Here is a 15,986-nt window from a genome sequence, read left to right as displayed (position 1 = left end):
GCGAACGAGCGACCGCGAGAGAGCGCACAGCCCGTCCGTGTAAGCAGGGCTTATTGCACGGGATACACATGAAGGATATGTGCGTGTCGCGTGCGTGTACGTTAAATGTGTGCACGTGTGTAGTCACGCGCGATCGGCAAGAGAGGGGCGGTATATTTTGTTTCGCTGTGGGTGACAAATCAAGTAAGGACCTCGTTTTCTGCGGACCTCCGGCGCAGTCTCCGCCGGATCATCTTCCCCGCCGACCGCGATTATCTTTCAAGATTTGGTTGATACTGATAATTTTTAACAATTTGTATATTTGTATGCAAAACTGATATAATTACTGAGAAGATAATGGAGTATTATACGGGGTATCATTTTTTGAATATTCATTTATTTGACAATTTTCTTATCACTTGTATATCTTTACTATATCTTTTATCAAAAGGAATTAGTAATATTCTATAATTCACTAACACTATGCGAGAATATACGTTGGAATATGTTTCATAATGTCTTATTCCAATCTCTTTGTGCGTAGACCATTTCGGACGGCCTTCGCTGAGCAAGTAGGAGAGCGATGTCAATTATATCCCGGTGCATGTATGCGAGCGAAGGCGCCGTTCTTGGATCTGATTTACATGTCATTTTCCATTTTCGCTTAAGTATAACTCCGGCTGTGTCTGTTATCTTCATCTGGAAAGACTGCGCTTAAATGCCCCGGCTTGCCGGTCCATGAATGTGAAGCAGTGTTACAATGAAATAATAATTTTCTCGTGAAATAAAAAATTGTTTAGGGAAGATGGAAAAATGTAACGAAGAAAAGATAGAAAAACCTATAGCAGAATAAGACCAATAAGTAGGACGTATTGATTATCCGCTCCACTAATTGCACACGAATATTCAGTTATCTGTAATCCTGAGCTAATTAATTCTTTAACGCGGCATGAGTTATAATAGATGGCGCGCGTAATAATAATCGTTTCGCTCGGATTCAACGGACATTTCGCAAAAGGCTCGATAATGGTAAGCCGTTTCGTAATTTTCGGACTGGTTTGCGCCGTTTCATTACCCGCTAACTTCCTTCTTACGATAATGCCTCTTCCTGCCGTTCCTTAACAATAAAGCTTAATTTGCGCCACCTCTAGCGTCCGTTTCCGTTCTCACGTTCATTCGCCGGCAAATAGATTCAATTGTCTTTTCTCCCTAGCACCTTCGCTAGCACGATCGGGCGGAAGGGTATTTTAAAAGTTTGTTGACCAAAAGAGCGAGATGATTTTTTACGACCGTCTTCACCGGAGCGATTCCGGGTCCGGTTATTACGCGTTACGTGAGGTGTTACATGATCGCGAGTGCCGTCGGTGAAAGGCATTTAAATTTAACCCACGTCAAGGTACCTTGCAGGACGCGCAACTGTGTCAATGTTTCATTTCGTACCACCACGGGATGATCCAGTCTTAAGGACGCTCTTACTAAAGCGTATCACTAAAGCGTTCTACAAATTCAGTCTAGGTTCGTTTCACTCGCGAATAAGGGAACTTCTCGTTAGCATAGGTAATCATATATAATTATATTGCGATGGTAGTTTAATCTAAGCAGTCTTCTTAACGTTACTTCATGTTACAGGAAGTGTCACACATTAATATAAAAAAAACTTGATTAAACTCATCCAGGCGCGGACGAACCGGTTGCGATAAATATGACATACGTATTGCGTCTTAAAAACGAACCCGCATTTTCCATCCCAGGAAGAGAATATATGTGACCAACAAGAAAGGAATTGGTATCTCCGGAGTTAATAATTTAACACGCAACTCTGTTCTTAATGCCGCATGATCTTCAACTGAGATTGCGGTCGCCGCTATTTTCTGTCTTACACACAAACCGAACCGCAAAAGCCGCGTCTACCGCAGCGTATCGTTTCTTGTTCCAGCGGTCCTTTACACTTTTCTTACGTCTCTGAGAGAGGTTCTCGACACGTAGACCGGCTGGATTGCCGGCTCAAGACGTTCGGTGGCCATTGGGAGAGAAATGACCAGTCAAGGATGAAGGTCAGACCAGCCACGGATATCAAGTGTATACACGTGAACATGTACACGTTACTGAACGTGCGTCCGTACCTTACTCAAGATCCTGGACAAGACGTAAGGCCCTGTAATAATGTGAGCAGAGTTCATCACCCATTTTTTCTTATAAAATATCTTATATTATTGGAATTTTGTACTCTAAATTTGAACTGACTTCTCTATCAAAGAAAATAATTTCATTAATGATTTTATAACGATTTATTTATCATTAATAGCAAACAGAGTTGTAAGCAATTAAAAAACTTTTAATCATTTTTATCTGGAAGTATATATAGGATGATCGAACCAATTAGGTTTAATTACACATTTAATTCCAAGTTAGTTTCAATTTGCCCGATTTTTTATATGTTAGTTGCAAAGACATTGTAAATTAAATGTTAAAAATACATTAAGATGGTGAATAATTACGATTTTAGTAGATTAAATTATGATGTTCTATCTTAATCTTTTTCGGGTTTTATATTTTTTTACTTTTAAGGATGCTGCGTTAAACCCTCAATAAACTACCACTCGGCTTTCTTACGTCCGCGCGAGATAAGTGCGCGCAAGATTTCGCAGCTGCGACCGCTGCAAAATGATGCGGTAATTACCGGGCACAATGGCGAGAAAATGAGCGTGAAGAGGTCGTGTATAACGGACTGGACGGGAAGAGCGCATTCTGCGTGAAATTCTTTTCTTCGCGGCGTATCTTTACATCCTAAGCAACCTGAGAAGCGCACGGAACCGATAAAATTGTGTAATTGTATTCCTCGGGTAATAATTTTCGAAGACTTTGCCTTTATAGAAAACCTCTTCGACATAATTAGCGGCTATTACCAAACTATTTAAGTATCTGTTTCTCACGTATTATAGTGGGAAAATAAATTCCTTGAAGATAAGATGTTTAATTTTTAGATAATTGCAGCAAGAATTGTTAATATATTGCCTATACGGTATAAAGTAATTCATTAAGACAATATAAGATATAATTGATAAATTAGCCAATTTAAATATTATAAATATTTAATTTAATCAATCCTCATAAAATTTAATAATTTAGATTAGAAGATTGCTAATTCCATAAGAATATTATGGTGTGCAGCCAAGTGCACCAATTTACCAGATTATGGAGGAACCTAATGGAACCGGTTGCACGGTCGAGAGTCGATATTGTGTGAGTATATGCAGCCTTGAAAACGGGTGTTATCATAAGTGTAGTATCTGACCACATTATGTGCTAGTCCATAGCTTCTTCGATATATTCGTGACGGCGTGTTGTTATTACAAACAGAAGTCATTTCGTAATAAATCGAAAGTCCGTGTTCGATTAGGCGTGTTTTCCGAGGTATATAATATGGTATCAACATCACGTCTAAATGGTGTTCTCGAATAAATATCAAAATATCATCAAATAACAGAATAATCAATTTCAAGATAAAGTAACGTTTCGTATATCCTTACACTATGTTAGCCTGTGGCTCCTTCTTTTTCCACAATGCCGTGTAACCGTGTAAGAACTTGCGTGGCGCTACATAAAAATTTATCTAACATATTTTGCTTTCTCTTCGGTGTAACAAATTTATCTCGAGTGTTAAACAATAGAAATATTTATAATTCAGAGAGGCAGAGAAAATAAAAATAATAAAATTTTCTTTTTAAGAAATTTCCAAAACTTATATATTTTTAAACTTAATTATAAAAATATTAATTATGATTGAAGATTTCATTTATCGGCAACTATCTATATTCTCCAGTTGCATCTTCTTCTGTGATCTTGCCACATATTCGGAGTTAGAGATTCTTTCTTTATCAGCGAGCGGTTAAAAGCTGGAGATACCGAGAACCTGTTCTCATCTCGAACAGTTATCTGCTGAGTCGTACATATATTTCATCTCCATGCACCACATGCAGTAAATATCAGTATTCATGTTGTCCACGTTTGATATTTACAGAAAATGTATTATCGCTTATCCTAATGTAACATCAACCAAGATTTTGAAATAAATTTTTGTTTCAAAATTTATAAAATTGATTTGCGTGTATTTTAAATTATACTAATATTTATTGCGGTAGAAATGGAGTGTGCAAAATGTGCTTGAAGATCAATCTCCGAAATGTCTCCATCCCCAAAACCCCACGACCGTGGCCAACCCTCATGAATAAAAATTCAGCTTTCGCATAATAAAGATATTCTCGCGGCTCGGCCACTTGAGGTCGACGAGGAGGGTTCACGGTGTGCCCAATGTGAAACACGAAAGTCATCCATATAAAACATGTATATGCACGATGATCGACCTTATACGCTCATCATCAACGCAACGCGAGCATAGGCGTCTGTACGTGTTTCTTTCGCGTAGTGTTACAGAAAATCGTAACAGTTAAGTAAAAATTGAACTATCTAGCATTATTCAAAATATTTATTGACAGATACAATATTAAACGTAATTCAATAAAAATATACTAAATTTAATAACGTATAGAAGTAAATAAAGTTATTCTTGAACGCTGATATATATGTTCATTCTTGCAAACGTGTTATTGTTTTTTAAAACATTGTTTTAATTCATAAGAAATTAGAAAAAAATTCTGCTTTTGTCCCGATATCTAAATCCATACGTAAACGTAGAATAGAACGGAATAAATGCTTAATGCATTTAAAATGTTGCAATGTGTTATTGCCCCCCGTGGCGAACGCCCATGTATGATCGGAAGACTTATCCCCCGGAAATACAGCGAAAGAAAACGAAGGCGGAACAGCGCGCCGCTCCAGCTGGCCGTGTCGAATCTCCTTGGCGGCGAGGGCCACGACGGGCCACGACTGTTTTCAACCCCCTCGCTTTTATCGCGGCGCAGTCCATCATCATCGTCGACGACTTGTCAACCTCATTATGCTCACCGCGTCCCTGGTGATCGTTATTAGCTGGCGCAAGTGCGGGCCCCGCGATGCAAACCGGAGGCGACGTAACGCAATTCACCCCGTGTACGCATGACGTGACGGGGGGTGTTTGCACAGGAGAAGAAGGGCTACTGCCGCCGCGTGACGGTGACGGTACGGCGCGGCGGCAGCGACGGCGGCGGCAGCGCGGCGGGCCGAAGCGTGACGCAGCGTGACTCGTTTACTCACCACGGCTGCACAATACACTCGTCAGTGGCGCAACCGGCTTGCATTGCGTTACGTTGTATATACGGTGAGAGGGTGGGGTACTGCTGTTGCGTTAGATCGCCAGAGGAGAGCAAACTTAGCAGTAGCAACTACTTCTGAAAACTATGATGGGTATCAGGCGGAGAAAACGACTTCGGTGTGTAACGTATTGCTTTGCCCGATTCAGCTTTCTGCATGCGTTCATATCGAAAACAAAATTCGTGTATTATCGCTGCTTGTCTTCAATTTTTTTCAATATTTAGTATATGATCGTGTGAAAAATTAAAATAAATATAAAAATATAAAAAAGAAATGTAAAATCTGCAGCAGTATACAAAAATGTGAAAATAACGAGACAAACTTTCTATTGAAAAACTACAGGAGTTGAAATACTTCTTATGAAATGCTACAGGAATGGTTGGTGACACAATAAAGAGGATTTCTTCTCGCAGAAGAAATATTGAGCGAGATTTACCAGACTCTGGAGACGGCATTAACGAATATTCGTAAATCGCGCGCGATGATAGGCGCTTATAGTTTTTTTTTTTTGCGGGTGCCATGCGAGAGCATCAACGCGGGGCTTTGGTGCTCCCACGATACTGATTGATTACGCGACGACCGCCCGGCAGCCTCTCCTCTCGCATCGTCGACGGCGGCGCGGCGCGGCGTGGCGGCCGCTCGTTTTGTGCGCTGGTGAAAGGGAAGCCGATGCCTTTTGATACGGACGATGTTGGCCACTTGTACGAACTCATCGCTGCCTTTGATTCCGCTCATCCAGCAATATGCTATGCGCAGACATACAACGTGGAGGAATTTCGTGCCGAAAATGTCAAAATTTTGGAATCAGCGCACGGCTAATATTAATATCTTAGCACTAAATACATCTTTAACACTGTATTTGAAAAAAAATTTATATTATCTAATTTTATTCTTGACTTTTCATGCAAACGTTGTTTAGATTCATTTCTAAAAATTTCTTCTCGCTTTTGCAAAAATAAATGGCAGCATTTTTTTCGTGGAAACTTTCATATTAATATGAAATGCTAGCACAAGAGAGAGGGAGAAAAAGAGAGGGAAAAGGAAAAACAAAAAATAGATGGAAAATAGATTTTAAAAAATGTATTGCGTCAACAAATATAATATTCTGGTTTATTCAGTTTGTTTGGTGAGACAGAAACATACGTTTCATACATTTCGTATTTGAGGGGCACAATCCGGATGATGAGATACCGCGCCGAATTTCCCTACAAGATTACAATTGGCAGAATCAATTCTTTGTGACGCCTCTCGCCATTCTGCGCGGGTCCGTTACGCGATTACAATTAGTTGCAGCCTCCCCTATTCCCTGATTACATCGGTACGAAGCTTGGGGACAATCGGTACATTGTTATGGCATCGGCGTGCGTGAGCTGCTTTGAAGGATAAACTTTGTTACTTTCCGCAACGTTTTAGGAAACGTTTCATATTATTACTGACAATTATGAATATCATCTGACCAGCATCGGCAATATTATTATTAAATCGGCAAACAATATTCAAATACAAACCGAATATAGTGGCTCAGATTGCTCAGAAGATTAAAATTCAAATGTCAAATAAAGGGCTCCGAGAGCCAACGCAAGATTTTCGTGCTTATCTCTATTTCTTTGTCTTAAACAATATTAAAGTTGCTTTAACAATTGTAAAAGAAAGAGAAGATTAAATTATATCTTGTGTGATTAATTTCTACTTTAGATATTACATATTTCCACTCTCGTGAGAACATAAAGAACCATCTCGATGCTGCATCATGCTGCAATAAATTGCATAGTCTGCTATGATCAATCGTTCCGCGGATGCCACTTTCTATCATGACCGAAATATTCACGTGTTCGTTCGGCAAATAGCCCACTAGCTCGTCGCAAGCGTGCGTGTAAGCATTGGCGAAAGGACCTGGAAGAATTGTCCGTCTCGAAAGTGCGTAATTCTGTGCGGAGATGCCGGAGATCACGAAACCGTCGGAAAATATCCTTGCGAGAAGTATTATAACGCCGTATGCTCATTCATGGAGACCTTTTCAAAAGTGCGGAGATGATTCACCCTGACTATGCAATTTTCACATTTTCAGGCAAAATTCAACGAAAAACGGATTCAATGAAATCGCTACCGTCCGACCGAATTCGACATCATTATATAGTACAACAATTTCGTGAGTGTTGCAGGTGAATCAGTTCATAGAGATGTCGTACCTCTTTATTGGGGGCAATTTCTCGATGGTGACGAATAGGTAAGGTTTCTGAAAAAGTACCTTTATAGCATTCAGCCGGACAGTTCAGAGAGGACGCAGTCCTGTGGGACGACCGCATAGATCTTTTCATTTTGCGCCCAATAGACGACAATCGATAACTGTAAACTCGAACCTATACTTACTGCTGCTTGACAAAAAGAGCATTTGTCAAGTCTGTATCGATGAGCACTTCATTTCTCAAAAGAAGATATACTCTCTTAGGTTCCATAGAATTGCACGATGTGTCTATTTATTTTGATACATTCGCGTTTCAACTTCCGAAAGGTCACTCACTCGTTGTATATTTATATGTGAAGAAATATCTCATACAGATTATCTTAACCCTAGCTAGCCACAGTTATTTTCAAGTCCTTAATTTGCCACACTCCGCTCCGTGAGACCGCTCAACTTTGTCGGATTATTATTTTCATTCTAATTAATATTTGTAAACTTGTACTGTAGAAATTGGAAATGTAGACTTTGAATGAGGTATTTATCAGGTCAAAAAAATAATTTGAATTTAAATTGAACTTATAAGGAAACTAAAAAATTATGTTATTATGTGAAAACTATAGAAAAACATTCAACGGTCCACTAGACCGGAGTGTGGCGAGCTAGAGTTAAACTTACTTGTCTTACTCAAGAATAATCAGGAAACTTTATTGAATTTATTTGTAATTTCGCTGTTAATTAATTTATTAATATCAGAGAACATTGTCGCAAATAATTTTTAACGGTTCGCTCATTGATTGTGTAACAAGAAAGAAGAAAGATTATCGATTACGAAGCTTATAAAGCATGCCTATGGTGTCCACGATAACCGAATTTTAAGCCTCAAATATTTTTTTCTTCCTTTTTGCAGTTCACCAAAAACTTAAAGCCTCTAATTATTTGTTTCTTTTCTTAAGGGACGAGAAGCTAACCATCAGGGAGCTTCTGAAAAGACTTAAGGCAAGATAACCTGCTGAGTTTCCCTGCGAACTGCGAGAGCTGCCGGGTGCAACGAGCCACCTTGAGCCAGATCATTGTCATGTCCGTTGATCTTTCAGGGGCAATAGCCGGCTCGTGGACGCCAGTCCGGGGGTTTTTCGGCCTGGACACATCCAGTAAGTAGAGACCTGCACGCTCACCGGCGGGTCATTCGTTATGGTTACCGCTCGTGGGTCGGCCCCAGTGAAATCTTTGTCCACCGCGCGATCCGATCGCCGATGTGATAAACATTAATGAGTATTGATGTTGGAGCGCCGATCCGGACCGGTCATCGTGATATCGCGACCGATGGATCTCTTGCGACACAGTGATTTCTTCGCCCGACTCGATCGCTGGCTGGTCGGTGCAATTAACTGTGCCATATCGCTCGCGAGGGAAACAATATTATACGTTTGATTTTAATGTCTTCCATGTTGTGAGTATATATATTGCAGTCGGTTGCACCTACGCACGTTCACAGAATTTAACGTTTAATTTATCGTATCACTATGCTTTCAATAGATTTGGGTATTTTATTAGATCAATATCATTTTTCTCATTTTCTTCTTTCTTATGTGTATGATCTCATCATGAAAAATTTAAATCAAACTGTCTCTACTGCTCGTTAAAGAAGTCTCCGGAGCATACAGGCTCTATCGCGTCTCACCGGCGTTCATCGACTAAGCATCAACCAAGAACGTTCATCCCGCTTCATCACCTTTTCTATTGCCAATCGACTTTGCCGCCTCCGGCCGACAGCGATTCGTATCGCGGGGGAGAATAATCGAGTGGCATTTTTACGCTGTTTGCAAACTGTATCGCCGGCGGGAGGTCGAAGGGCGCGGGCTAGAGGGGGTGTTTTCAAGGGGGGTCCGCGCTATCGTGACGAGTATCGATGCGAGCAGTCGAGTACGATAGAGCTAGGGGTGCCGCGGCATGCAACTCCACCCTCCGCGTACGATCTTCGTGCGATGGCACATATGTGTACGTGTGCGTCTCGATTGCGTACGCGCGCGCTCCCACACACGTCTGCAGGTCGGGAGGGTGCATTGCCATTCGTTCGTTCTCGCAGCCGCGGTGAGGTAACGCGCAAGATGACGGTCGGCGAACATCAAAGCGACCGACATCTTTCAGAAGACCGGCACCCTCTCTCGCTCTCTCTCTCTCTCTCTCTCTCTCTCTCTCTCTCTCTCTCTCTCTCTCTCTCTCTCTCTTTCATTCTCCGATCCGCGAAGCGTGGTTCTCTCTCTTTCTTCGCGTCTCCCCCGCGTCCGCCCTCGTTTATCTCGCTTCTCGTCTCAACCGACGTCTCGGCGGAACCCACCACCGCGTCGCGTATGTATCGGGCATTCATTTCAATAACGAAGCACGAGAGAGCGGGAAACGTGAAAGTGCGCGATAGGCCGCCACGGCGCATACCGGCACACACTCTCTCTTTCTCTCTCTTTCGTTTATTTCTAAATTTCCCGTACTTTCGTGTCCCGCGTATTCTTTAATCCACGTTCGTCGGAGATCCCTCTTCGCGATTCTTATCGCGTCAAAGACCGGCATTATGCTCGTACGGCGACAACGTTCACCGACATCCGTTACATGTAATTTCAATATTTGTTACAACTTATGCTAGAAACTTCAACGAGATTATGCTTTAACTTATATTCCGCGCGTGTCTCTTTTTTCTTTTCAGAAACCGATACCTCTTGATCAAGTAGCTCTTTTCTATTTCGATGTAGTCCGCGAAGCAGAAAATCGCGGACAGAACTTTAAAACACAACACCGAGACAATTGTTCACATATAGCTTTGTTTGCTGGATTCTTTTGTCGGAACATTGCATATACAAGTTGCGGTAGAAACACTGTGTTTCGCCCTAAATTTAGCCCTAGGTAGCATCGTGGTAATTTTAGCGGACCGACATTTCCCACCAACAAGAGGAAATCAAACGGCTTTTGTTGTCGTATAGATTATCTGACGTGGTGAAATTTTTCAAAATCAGATAGCAAGCTTTGAGGAAGATTCGACAGCCACAAGACACATAATATTATTTTTCAGTCAGGTGGATTAGACTTAGGTAGAAAAAAAGAGGATTATGCGTATCCAAATATCCAAATCTCGGCTAATAACGAGACTGAAGGGTGTACCTGCATTGTAATATTTTAGCTTCGGTTCCCTTTCAGTTCGCTGTCGGTACCTACATATCTGAAAAGCGCTTCCGAAAATTATGGTTAAAATGGTTCTATAAAACGAACCGCTATATTAAGTTTATCGGAAAAGGGATTCATTATACAGAAAGGATTATCACCTCAATTTAAAGGTTCTATAGAAGTCTGAAGAAAAAATAACCTTGTTCGCTTTTGGCTCGGTTCTTTCTAAAGTATGAAAATCTTATAGGCGTTTGTATATTGTATATGTATACAAAAGATAATCTGATATACAATACAGAACGATGCGACAGAATGACCTGATATACAATTCGGTAAAAATCTTGCGATACTTATCATTAAGTATAGAACACATCGTAAACTTTCATACTGACTATCATATTTAATTAATATCATACAAATAATATATATATATATATATATATATATATATATATATAAGTATCGCAAGATTTTTACCGAATTGTATATCAGGTCATTGTTTATGAGTTTTCTCTTTCTAAAGTATTTTAATAAAATCGATAGAATTAATAACAATCTCTTTGATTTATACTTGCTTATTGGTCTATATATACTCCACATGCTCTAAAATAATTCTGATGTGATATTCAGTATGATATCCAGTTCAGTATCTCTTCTCTCATAAAAAATTAATATTATCATGTTAAGAAGAAATGGTCCATTACATGTATTCATTTATTTAATTTTTATGAACTCTCTCTTACTTGATGCATAGATATTTTTCTACGTTTCATGGATATTATCCGTCGTTTTGTAGCCGAATTTAAGGGAATTCGAGATACGAGAACATGCGAAATGTTTCGTACATTATAATGGTCCGTTGACACGATGATGGATCGTCTACCTTGACCGGACGGATAAATGTGCTTTCACACTAATGCGCTGAAAGTGTATAATCGTTGTAGCACGCGAGTACACTAACAAGGGTCAACAACTCCATCAAATCTCGAAGTCGTATAATATACTATCATAATTGTGTGTAAGCGATATAAACAACGTAGAAAGTGAAACAAATATCGACTGTATAACATACATATTCTTCTCAATAAATGTGAAAATAAATAGTTAAAATAAAACTAAAAGGCATGTTGCAGACCTAACAAAGAATGAAAATATGAAACATGATTTAAAAAAATTTAAATGTGTATTTTAAAAAATATGTCACATTTATTCAATTCTTATTTCAAATAATTTTTAAAAATTTGAATCTTAAGCGTATAAGAATCATGACAATCAAGCAGTGCAATTTGTAATCGCGGTTGTCATAATGGTTATTAAATTGATAGTCGTGGGCGTGTTAGGAAACCCCCGCGTGCCAGATCAATTCGTACGAAGAAGGGTGAGTCGCCACAATAAAAGGTCTTTGCACGAGCAGCTAGGAGTTAAGTCGTGGGTAATAATTACCGATCCCTCGTTAGCGCCACCAATAGACGGTCTCGCCCACCTGCCCACGTTATAATAATATAAGCCGCCTCTTTTGCGGTCGGTAGCCCTCGCACGTGCCGCCGGAACCTCTTTTATTCATTTTCTGCCCTTCGTTTCTCACCCTCTCACGCCCCCAGCTGAGAGCGCTCTATCGAGTCCCGATTCGTTTCCGAATATTCCAACATTCGGGCGTTAGAGATCTTGCAAGAGAATTCATGAATTCTCATATACATATATATATATATCATATAATGTGCATTTAATCTAAATAATAGTTTTGAATATAATTCCTTATATAAATAATATATATATATATATATGTATTTGTGTTTATTCATTAAACATGTGTAAAACTCGATAAGTTTACTCCTTATATCGCCATCGATTTCAAAGGTTTCGTCGTTTATTTTTTTATGGGTATCGATTATTCGTAACGCAAATACAAACGATGGATTTACGGATAGCCTGCATAAGTGTGAAAGTGACGAAACTATCGACATATAAAATACGTATGAGGATTATGCATAGGAATTGATTATTGACGGCTATTGCGGCAGCCTCCTGTCTCGAGTCGTCGGCTTAAAGCACCCTTTTCGCAATCCGCCTGATATTCTCGTGCAATCGCACAGGCTTCTCGCTCGGTTAATTGCGTTATTCAGAAACGATCAATCAGCAATTAGCGATCCACTGTCCAGCAGAGGACGCCGGACCGCTGCTATCCGCGGCATGAAAGACCGCTTCGGGCATACAACATAGAATTATGAATCGTACAATCTGAATAAGGCGCGTTAACCGTATCATTACAATTTCTAATCAAACGTCGGTGCTCGCGGCCTTAATTTGTAAAATTCGATTGCGAAATAACGAGTACAGAAGAGCGTATCAATTTTTTCCTACTAAAAAAAAATGGTGATTTCCTGTGATATTTTTCAATTCTTTATCTAAACGTGTTATATGATTATTAAATATATTTATAATACAGCCAACGAAACACTTGCTTCTTCACTTTACTGGAAGAAATCAGAAATAATTTTGCGTATAAATCTTCCTAGGCGCCCAGGAGCACGTGATAAATATACGCTTTGTTTCACAAAAGTTGTGTGTCTGAGAATAGTGACGTGGTTGGCGCAACCAGTTCCGCGCGTTCTCCAGCACCAATTTGCGACGTCGCGAGAAAGAAGACGCGGTAGAAAAAAAAAAGACCTAGTAGACAAGAGAAGCCCCGGCGGGGACCGGCGGTGAACGAACACGTGATAGCGCATGACGAAGGCATGATGGATGAGGGGGCGGCTAGTTTACGTGATCGGGACATGATCGCTCGCAGGCGGGGTGGTCCGTTTGTCCACCGCTACTCCCGTGTCCGTCTTTTCCCTTTCTGCCTCTCGAACGTGTGTCCTCCTCTCCCTCTGCCTCCCGTTTCCTCGTCCATTCCGTCGTCGTATTCCCTCGCATGTCGCATATACGTCGCGTCATACGCCGGAGCGCGGCCGGACGCACCCCTGTCACCGGACTGAGCGATCTCGTTGTCGTGTTCGGTGAATGCGACTATAAAAAGGACACGCGTACGATCTCGCTTGCCGATATCTCGTCGGGAGACCTTCGAGGTAACGTTTTCGCGGACTTTGCCCGCATCGACTCGCGCGATATCATTCGTGGATAGGAATCGATCTCGCCACCATTCGCGGAATCGAGACCCATACCTACGAATGTTTTCAGTGAGATAGGTCGTTTGAAAGTTTAACTTTACGTCCATGCATTTCGATCGTCTTCAGCTCTTCTTTTCCTTCAAAAATTTGTAAAAAGATTAAACTTTCCTTGACTTATATTACAATTTAATACCTTTGAACCGAATGATACTATTGGCTAACTGTGGGTCGGTTTTCTTTATACCAATTCAGGTCTTAAAATGACCTGTCTTATTTCACATCCAGCTAATACCTTTTATCGTGATGTCAGAAAAAAAAGTAGATCCTCTCTCTTTCTCTCCGTCGCTCTCCGCGCTCTCCCTACGACCCGCGAAGTCACCGCTGAAATTCGTGCGGACGTTGAAGACGGACATGGAGTTCACGCTGAGACGTCGGTCGTCCCGTAGACGAGCGCACGAGCTCCCGAGTTTGACGAGGGCACGGACAAACGGTCCGGATAGAGAGAATGCATACGAAGCGCGGGGCCAAGAAACCAGTAGCCTCTCGTCGAAGCGCCCCGCTGACCTCGTCCGACTCCCTCCGCGCCGAGAATTAGATGCACAGCGATGCTCTGACATGAGGAATGCTTTGCCCGATGCCGAGAGTCGGGAACGAGGTCCTTGCCTCCTACTACCATATCCCACGCTCTTTTTTCCATTTTCGATGATGTTAATTCTCGATATATCTGTCACGGCGGGAGAGAAGCCCCCGCAGGAGGAAACGAGGCATCTAATTTGAATGCTACTATATTAGTCGCTGCCACACAATGATTATAATGTGGATGAAACTGCGCCAACTTACCGCGGCGGTTTGTGAGCAAATCGAACGAGATGCTTTGTGTTTAGATATTATATAATATAACAACACACACAGAGAGCCTGAGATCGCGTCATTTCAATAAAATTCAGATAAAATTCAGATTTGTATTTATTGCGATGCTATTTTTCCATATACAAAAAATGAAATTTTTAGCTAAAATAATTGAAAGATAAATTATTCCTCAACATTACAATATCAAATTGTATAATATTTCATTTTTATAGGAACTTTACAACATTTGCCAATTGAAATAAAAAAAAAAAAATAACATTCTAAACCTTTCAGGTCAATTATTTTAATTTGATTTCGAAGTATTATTTTACGATAACAATAGCTGATAGAGGAAATTACGGGAGCTAAGGATATTAAGCTGAGATTCCGTTACGAAAACAAATCCCGAGACAAATATGTCTACGAAGGAAGAAATCCCGGGGTCATCGATTCTGCCTCGGACATTCGTTACTATCCAAAATCTAGTGAGATTAAGGGACGCGGCTCGATAAACGGGACGACCGCACAGAGATTGATATACGGAAGATTCTCACGAGCGGCTTCATCAATCGTGGAGTTACGGAAAAGGCGAATCGTTGTCGGATTAATTTCGTAGCATGTATTACAAACGTCACGATCCCGTAATGACCGATCAGAAGTCCAACTGTTTCGCGAAGGGTTGGAAAGTACAAACGGCCGCACTGTTGTCGTCAGTCATACACCGCGATCAAGAGAGTGTGTGCGCTCTGTGAGATTCTTTCTACTTTCAAGTCATCCTTTATTTGGTTATCGTTTATCTTCATCATGTGGAAAATATTTCAACATAGGGAATAAATAAATCTAATATAGAATTTTGCACACATTTTTATAATCGGACCAATATCACAAAATATCTTTTTCCTTTTATGAATTTAAATTAACACCTTTTTTATAAATAAAATATGTAAAAATATATACATACTGATGCTCTCTCGTTCTTTAAAAATAATATTAGAAATTTTAATAAAAATTTCAAACTTTATATTGCAAAAGTATTCTCTACTATTTATTTCGAAAAGGCGTAATCCACTTCGATCTTAACATTTTGTACAAAACACGCATATACACCGTAATAAAATTAGGATTCTTAATAAGAGCATAGAGGCTGAATACATCTGTGCGTATAAAGGAACAAAGATGTTTATTCGCCTGTACATATCGAGAATCGTAACGATGGAGGAAGAATACGGGTACACCCTATGTATGCATATATGCGCGTTGGCATATCGCACAAGTTGAGATAATTGGTCGTACGATCGAGACAAATATTATTTCTCTCCGGACGGAGTCGAGGGAGGATTATATTTGTATGATAATACTTCACACTCGGCTGGCTCCCTATAATGGAAGAGGGAGATCTATGCATTGGGGGAGCGCGCCCAGTGATTCGACTTGCTATTATACGATGTAATCAGTACTCCATA

At 40.5% G+C, this 15,986-nt stretch overlaps 1 long non-coding RNA gene across 5 annotated transcripts; it reads left to right on the top strand.

Annotated features, from left to right (window-relative positions):
• The first annotated feature begins 47 nt into the window (after window positions 1–47).
• On the top strand, window positions 48–4,087 carry LOC143904559 (uncharacterized). 5 transcript variants are annotated; one of them, XR_013258966.1, is made up of 5 exons: window positions 152–353; window positions 524–2,144; window positions 2,548–2,822; window positions 3,109–3,222; window positions 3,290–4,087. It is a non-coding gene; the product is annotated as an uncharacterized LOC143904559 (long non-coding RNA). The 5 variants fall into 5 exon arrangements; XR_013258965.1 differs by having other exon boundaries at window positions 2,548–2,805; window positions 3,109–4,087; XR_013258968.1 differs by lacking the exons at window positions 3,109–3,222; window positions 3,290–4,087 and having other exon boundaries at window positions 48–183; window positions 2,548–3,079.
• The last annotated feature ends 11,899 nt before the right edge of the window (window positions 4,088–15,986 follow it).

The sequence above is a fragment of the Temnothorax americanus genome, unplaced genomic scaffold (genome assembly GCF_048541705.1).
Source record: "Temnothorax americanus isolate GAGA-0224 unplaced genomic scaffold, ASM4854170v1 Scaffold54, whole genome shotgun sequence".
Classification (NCBI taxonomy): Eukaryota; Metazoa; Arthropoda; class Insecta; order Hymenoptera; family Formicidae; genus Temnothorax; species Temnothorax americanus.
The sequence above is the reverse complement of the archived record's forward strand: the minus strand, read 5'-3'. Positions and strand labels throughout refer to the sequence as shown.